This window comes from Pinus tabuliformis, chromosome 3_1 (genome assembly GCF_031772625.1).
Source record: "Pinus tabuliformis cultivar Carrire ecotype Pingquan chromosome 3_1, CPIR1, whole genome shotgun sequence".
Classification (NCBI taxonomy): Eukaryota; Viridiplantae; Streptophyta; class Pinopsida; order Pinales; family Pinaceae; genus Pinus; species Pinus tabuliformis.
In genome coordinates, this window is record NC_142301.1 from 557,779,864 (window position 1) to 557,786,997 (window position 7,134).

A 7,134-nucleotide genomic window follows, 5' to 3' on the forward strand; every position below is an offset into this window, starting at 1 on the left:
ACTGAGGATTCATGACTTATTCGATCAGTTGTAGGGAGCATCAGGGTTCTTAAAGATTGATCTAAGATACAAATATCATTAGGTAAACATTAAAGAGGAGGGCATTTACAAGACTGCATTTAGGACCAGGTATGGGCATTATAAGTTTGTTGTAGTTCCATTCAATTTGACTAATGCTCCTAAGAATGTGGATGAGGTGAGATCCTTCATGGCGTTGGTAGGCTATTATAGGAGGTTCATATGGAACTTCTCACAGATTTCTTATCCTATTACATCATTGTAGAGTAAAGCTAATAAGTTTGAATGGACAGAGGAGTGTGAGACTAGTTTTTAGCAGCTCAAGAATTTGTTGACACATGCACGAGTTTTAAAGATTGCATATCCAGACAAAGAATTTGTAATATGCACAAATGCTTGCAAGAGAGGACTTGGTGGAGTCCTTTTATAGGATGGACAGGTGGTATGCTATGACCCACAAAAATTGAACAAGAAAGAGAAAAACTAGCCCACGCATGATATTGAGTTGGCAGCGATTGTACATGCATTAAAGATGTGGAGACACTATCTTCTAGGCAGGTGTTAGCTACCTATATCAATAGGTTTCATATTTCATGATTGGCAAAGAAAGTTCCAAATATGCTCTGCTTTGGTGACACAAAGATCCCATATTTCCAAAAAAAGAGACAAGGTGTGTATATAGCTTTATGGTGACTAAGTTTTGATGGATGGTCCAACAGCCTAATCTGGATCATACCATATTTCAATTTTCTGTTGTAAAATAGAGAAAGAAGTCTGTCCAAACTGTTTAACCTTGGCAGACAAGTAGATTAGGTAGAGAAGTAAGGTTCCCAACTGCTTAATCTGGGACCTTGGAAGCAATAAGGGCAGTTCTAGATAGAAAATCAAAAGAAAAAGCCAAAGAAAAGAAAAGGCACATAAGGGTCTGCAAGTCTAAGTGCACCCTCCAAGAAGTAACAAAAAATGCTAGGAAATAGATGGGTAAGTAAATGCGGTTGCAGAAATCTCATTCCTTTCAAGTGAGTGTTTGATAACATGTTTGCAAAGGAATATCAGTGGATTGAGAAGGTTCTCTTCTCCATCATATTGCAGCAAAACAAAGGAGCATGTCTAACTTCCCATTTTCCCCTTTCACATTCATTTACTAACATCCCTTCATCAGTAAAGATTCATGGAAGAATTTAAGGTTTTATGTTGGTTCCTATTCCTTTAAGAAGCCACATTTCTTGTCTAAAATTCCTTTTATTTTGATCTACTTCCTAACTAAGTTTAAGCTCCATAAAGCTTAGTAAACACCATTTCCCATTCTCATTCCTCTCCCAGTACTAAAAACTAACTCTATCTATTCTAAATCCTTTATGTTCCCCTTCCCCCTACTATAATAACACCACGGTGTATAAATCCCAAACAATGTATAGATATCCTCCCCTTTTAGCACTATAGCTAATAAAGTTTGTCTAAGGGAGACATTAGTCCACCAGGGACTATGGTCAACCCTGTCATGGGATTGCCCTGACCTCTGGTTGGAGTAACAACCTCCCCCTAAGCCCTCACTTCCCCTCTGTTCAGAAATTCCACAAAGAACCCCCTTACCTCTGCTAAAACCCACTAAAAACCCCTTTTTCCTACAGAAAAAACCCAAAATACCCATCAAAACCCTTAAATCCTAAGTTTCGTGCATAAATATTAATTTGAATATTTTAATATGCCGGCAGGACCCCCCCAACATGCACGATCCGTCGGGAGGCCCGCCAGCCGTCCATCGTCTGCCACCCCCGATCCAACGGTGGGCGGGTATTCTCAGATATCGATCTGCCGACCTTTAGCGTCCGGGGAACGGTGATTTTCTGCCCCGTACATGGGACGAGTGGCAGGCGGCGGGGTTGTTCGGCGCCCCCCTCCCTGATACCGCCTTTGCCCAAAGGTGGTGCAGGGAAACCGCTTACCACCATCCCCGTTACCACCTCCCCCTTATGTCATCCATGCGTCATCATGACGTAGCACCATCTCCCGCCCCCGCGCCGTGTGGCCCTCCACGTAGCCCTGCCACCTTATCCACCCGCCACCGTGTCCAGCCAGGCTGGCCTACACCTCAGCAGCCACGTCACCCTTTGTACCTGGGCCCGCCATGACGTCATGCTGACGTCATCGGCGAAAAGGCGCCAATTACTCATTTTTTCCGAATTCGTCGTTAAAAGTCACGGTTTGGGCTGTTTTATGTCATTTTCAAGCGAAGAAGACATAGCCGTTGCCGCTGGTTCACTGCCAAATTGCCTCCGGACCTCCAAATTCAAATTTGCAACCATGCCAACTCATCAACTCAACTACATTCAGCCTTCACCGTTCGGCCCGCAGGCTTTCTAAGCAATTTGTCCAGGTATTCACCATAATTCTCCCATTTCGCCCATGCATGCCATTTCTCTACAAATTCACCATTAAAACACTTGTCAAATTCCACAATTAAGCATTGTCTGCTACTTAAATGAGAGCTAAAGTAACTTGCATTGCCCCAACACTATAATTCGACATTGAAACAGTCAATCCGCGGGCCAAAACTATGAATTTATCCTCGAGGTGCCCGGCATTGTTCCCTTTTGCCGGGTGTAGACCAGCTGCAGCTTCTTACCAAAGTAAATTACATACCCTCTGCAATTTACCCCTAGCAATTCACAATCCCTGTGAATTTTCCAAAAACTGCAGAAACCAGCCTGCCTTTTCCACTGTGAAAAACATTTCGAACATTGTCTGCAGTGAGTCTATCACTTAAGCTCTGAGGAACCTTGCAATCCTTTGCACTCACCTTGTTCAAAATCAGATTACACAATGGCTGCCCCTGCACCCTCAGCCCTCAGTGTAGCTCCATTAAATCCACCAAATAAAGACCTGGAGGCCTTGCCCTTTGCTGACAAAGACTACCTCATTGAAGACTTTGTGGGCAACAGGGACTTCTTGCAGACCTTCAGGCAGTTAATAGAGGACTACCTGAATGGTCATGATACATATGGGATATGGGAGTCAAACCTGCCATACTACTGTCTCCCCTCTGTAAATGTTTTCTCTGAGATCATTCACCTATGTGCTGGAAACTATGATGTGCAGTAAAGAGCCATTAAGTCTCCATCTGGGAGCATCCTCTTTCACATCAATCCTGAAACTATCAATAAGATGCTCCACTTTGATCAAACTGAGCTGTTGTTCCCCTTTTCCATGAATTATCTGCTGGACACTGGTGCCAAGATGACCAGTGAGGAAATTCAGAAGGTCACCAGGACATTTATGAGACCTGAGTGCCAGCCCACAGGGCCACCTCCCTACCTGGATGTCTTTTCACTGATGTAGGCAGGCTTTTGCTGGACATGATTTCCTATGTGTTGGGGTACAGAACCAGTGAGCATGTGGATGCAACAATGCTGGTATTGTTAGTTTCTTACAGCCCAGGCCAGCCCCCTGCCCGCAAGTACAACTTTGCTAAGTTCATAGCTAACAAGATTCATGATCAGTTGAGCAGAGTGGACAGACAGGGTGTCTTCAAGTACTCGGCCTATATCTATCACCTTTTCATGTACTATCAGTCTGAGGCTTTTCCATGCTACATCAAAAAGCTGGATTACAGAGGGGAAAGAAGATCTGTTATCTTCTGGACCTCTGTCTATCACAAAGTCTCAAATTCACCCTATTCCTATTGTGAATATGTTGACCAATTTGTATACCCAGTCTCTTGCCTATTGATGAGGTCCCCTCCTCCCAGAATATCAACTGAGATGTAGAAAGCTCTGCAGCTTTCCAAGAAGTACAAAATAGGTGATTGGTACCTATATGAGGATCATACAGTCATCAGAGTCTATGGATGTGAGCTCTGTCCATACAGGCTCCCAAAATATGTGCCTATGAGGTTATTTGCCTTGGAGTATTACAGGCAGTTGATTCAGTCCGACCTCACCCACTTCCACAGCTCCAAAAAGAAGGCCCACCTCAAGTTCAAACACCAGTTGGGCCCCTTCATCATGAATAAGAAAGAAGGATGGGAAGATGCCGACCTAATCCTCAAAGATAAATAGAAGTTGTCATATAGTTTTCGGTGGGTCCCTTATGACCCTCAAGGCTTCATTACTGCTAGAAGAACCAAGTACATGCTTCTAGGTTATAGGCATTGTCAATACCCACACATTGAAATATATGCCAACCAGCAAGAATGGCAACAGGATACTCTAGTTGAAAAGCTAACTGAAGAAGAGACAATGCTAAAGAATGTAAAGGAGCTTGAAAAAACTATTGACCTAGACTTTGTGCAGCAGGTACCCTTCAAAAGACTGCACCCAGCAGGAGAAGGGACCTCGGCCACAACAGCTGCACGAACTACACGGGTACCCTCTACAGCAGCACCAGGTGTTGACAAAGGCAAAGGAATAATGGGTGCAGAAGAAGAAACAGTGAAAGAAAAGCCTGCCCTTTCAAATGAGCAGCAGCAAGAGCAGCAGCAAGGGTAGCAACCAGAACAGCAACAACAGCAGAATGCCCCTCCACAAACGGAGCTGCCAGCAGCTCCAGCAATGTAAACTCCACCTCCACAGACTGAGCCATTGACTGCTCCAATTTTGCAGACCCCAGCACATGAGGAGAGGCGTACGAAAAGATCCAGAGAAGAGTCCACTCCTGCTAGTGGATCCTCCCAGCAACCCCAGACCAAGAGGCCAAGAGCTGATTCCCCGGAGGTAGAAGACATCACTAATGAATTCCTTGACAGTTCAAGGAAAAACAGGGAGGGCAGCCAGCACACAGGGACAAGCTCCTCTCAGCAGGAGCAAGGACTGCAACTTGGTTTGGAGGTGTCTTCCTCCTCCCAGCAGAGCAAGAAGCCCAAGAGCACTGGGGCTTCCTTCATGCAAATAAAGGCTCAGAATGATCTGTTGAGGGCAGAGGTCTACAAACAATTTATAGATGCAACACCAGCCCAGCAAGAAAGGCTAATGTCTATGTATGACATTAAAGAAGAAAAAATCATCCTCAGTCACTTTAAGCCTACAATACTGCAGCCTAAGTCAGCTGCAGATTTTGTGAAGACAAGGGTGGAGGTCATGGCCAAAGACATCCATCCCATGGACCAAATTGAACTCCACAAGCAAGCTGGAGAGATGGTTTATGCAACCTTGGTGTAGAGGGCAACCATGGCCCATGAGCTAAAGGAGTCCCTGAAAAATACCAACACACAGTTGGATTTTGAGAGAATGTCCTCCCTGGCCAAAGACAATAGAATAAAGTCACTTGAGGACATCATTATTGGTCTAGGACATGATCCTAGTGATCCAAAGGGTGTAAAGGCCCTTCTGAAGAAGAAAGAAGATGACCTAAATGCATTAAAGAAGAGGTTAAAGCTGTTGCCCACAGAGCACCCTCAAACAGCAGAGCTACAAAGGGAAAAACAGGTTGATGACCAATTGGACCTCATAATGCAGCTAAACCAGAGGGTCCTGGATTTGGAGAAAGAGCTGGAAGAAGCATTACAAGATAAACAGGGAGATTCCACATCCCAAGCTCCTCCAACTACTTCAACAACAGCAACAACTACAGGGGCAGCAGTGGCCCCCACAACAGAAGCAGCAGGAACAACAACAGCTCCAGATGCCAGCACAAGTGTAGAAGAATTGACTAAGGCCATCAAGGAAATGGAGCTCCAGGAAAATGAGATAAAAAAGGCCAAGGAAAAATTGGCAGAGTTGGATGCCAAGTATGACAAATCAAAAGTACCTGTAGCAGAGCAGGGCAGAGAAATAAAGGCCCTAAAAGACAAGATAAAGGCCTTAGAGAAGGAGCTGAATCTAGAGACTGCCATGGCCGACATAAAAGGGATTCTATGGGCCAAAATTGGCCAATCCATCAGTCAACAATGGAGGTCAATCAAAACAATACATGAGCAGATGGACTTAATGGTCCAAGCACAAGCAGAAATCCATAAGGCCAAAACATTACTCGGAGACAGACCTGAACAGGCCAACAGAATGATAGACTTCCTGAATAGGCAAGAAAAGGAGGAACTAGCAGCCATAGGCATTGCCAACAGAACAGAGGCTGTCCTCACTGCCAAGAAGGTGTTAAGTCTTAGGAATTATGTACAAACAGTGGAGAGGAAGTGCTATGAGATACAGGGTGATGTGGAGGAATATAAACTCAAGATGGCAGTGCTGCAAACAAAGGGCCTGCCCAGCCTCCTAAGCGGTGAAGGAAGATTGATCTCCCGAGATCAATTTGCCAACAGAATGGCAACCTATATTGAAAATCAGATTACTGCATCTGGCAGTACATCTGAGCAAACAGTGCCTCCCACGGGACAGAGCTTATATGATAAACTTGAAGGCCTGTTCTTCATTGAAAATGAGGTGAATCATCTTTTTGAAACTCCTCCTAACTTTTATAGATATACAGAGGCTGATGAGACTTTGATAAAAATCCGGAGACATCAAATGCCTAAGGAGGATTGGTGGCGAGCAATGCTTCAGATTTTGCCACGGTAGCCTCAGTTTCTCGGCCACTGCCAGCTTCACGTCACTACAAAACAAACAGCATGACAAAGTCAGCATTAAAGGCAGCTGAAAGGTGACTCAGCACATGGACAATGACAGCTAGCCTAAGGGATAAGACAGTACGCAAATTTTGACAGCGTATCCTCAGCCGACTCCAACAGCCGCCAAACCAACTACTTCTGACTATTTTTGACAGCTAAAGCACTAAAGAGTTATTTCAGCATTAACTCTCTCAGCTACAATGCTCCAGGAGTTGGCATAACATAAATGAGCCATTAACTCATTCTCTGATATTTTTCTTATGTAAATTTTGTATATATACCCCCCTTGGCAACGCATTAGGGGTTGGTGATTTTGACTCTAAGGCAAATCTATTGTATACTTTCAGTTTATCTAATACAAAGGGCTGGACCAGCTCAGTGATTTCCTGAAATATTTGATGTCTGGATGATGCTATGTGTGCTGATGCAGAATTCCTGTGCTGCCTGATGAAATAACAAGTTTTCCTCAATCTCTGTTCTTGTCTTCTTATGTTTATTAAATCATACTCATGTTACACTAAACTAGCAGTAGAGAAAAAGAATAGTGCAGGATTTGT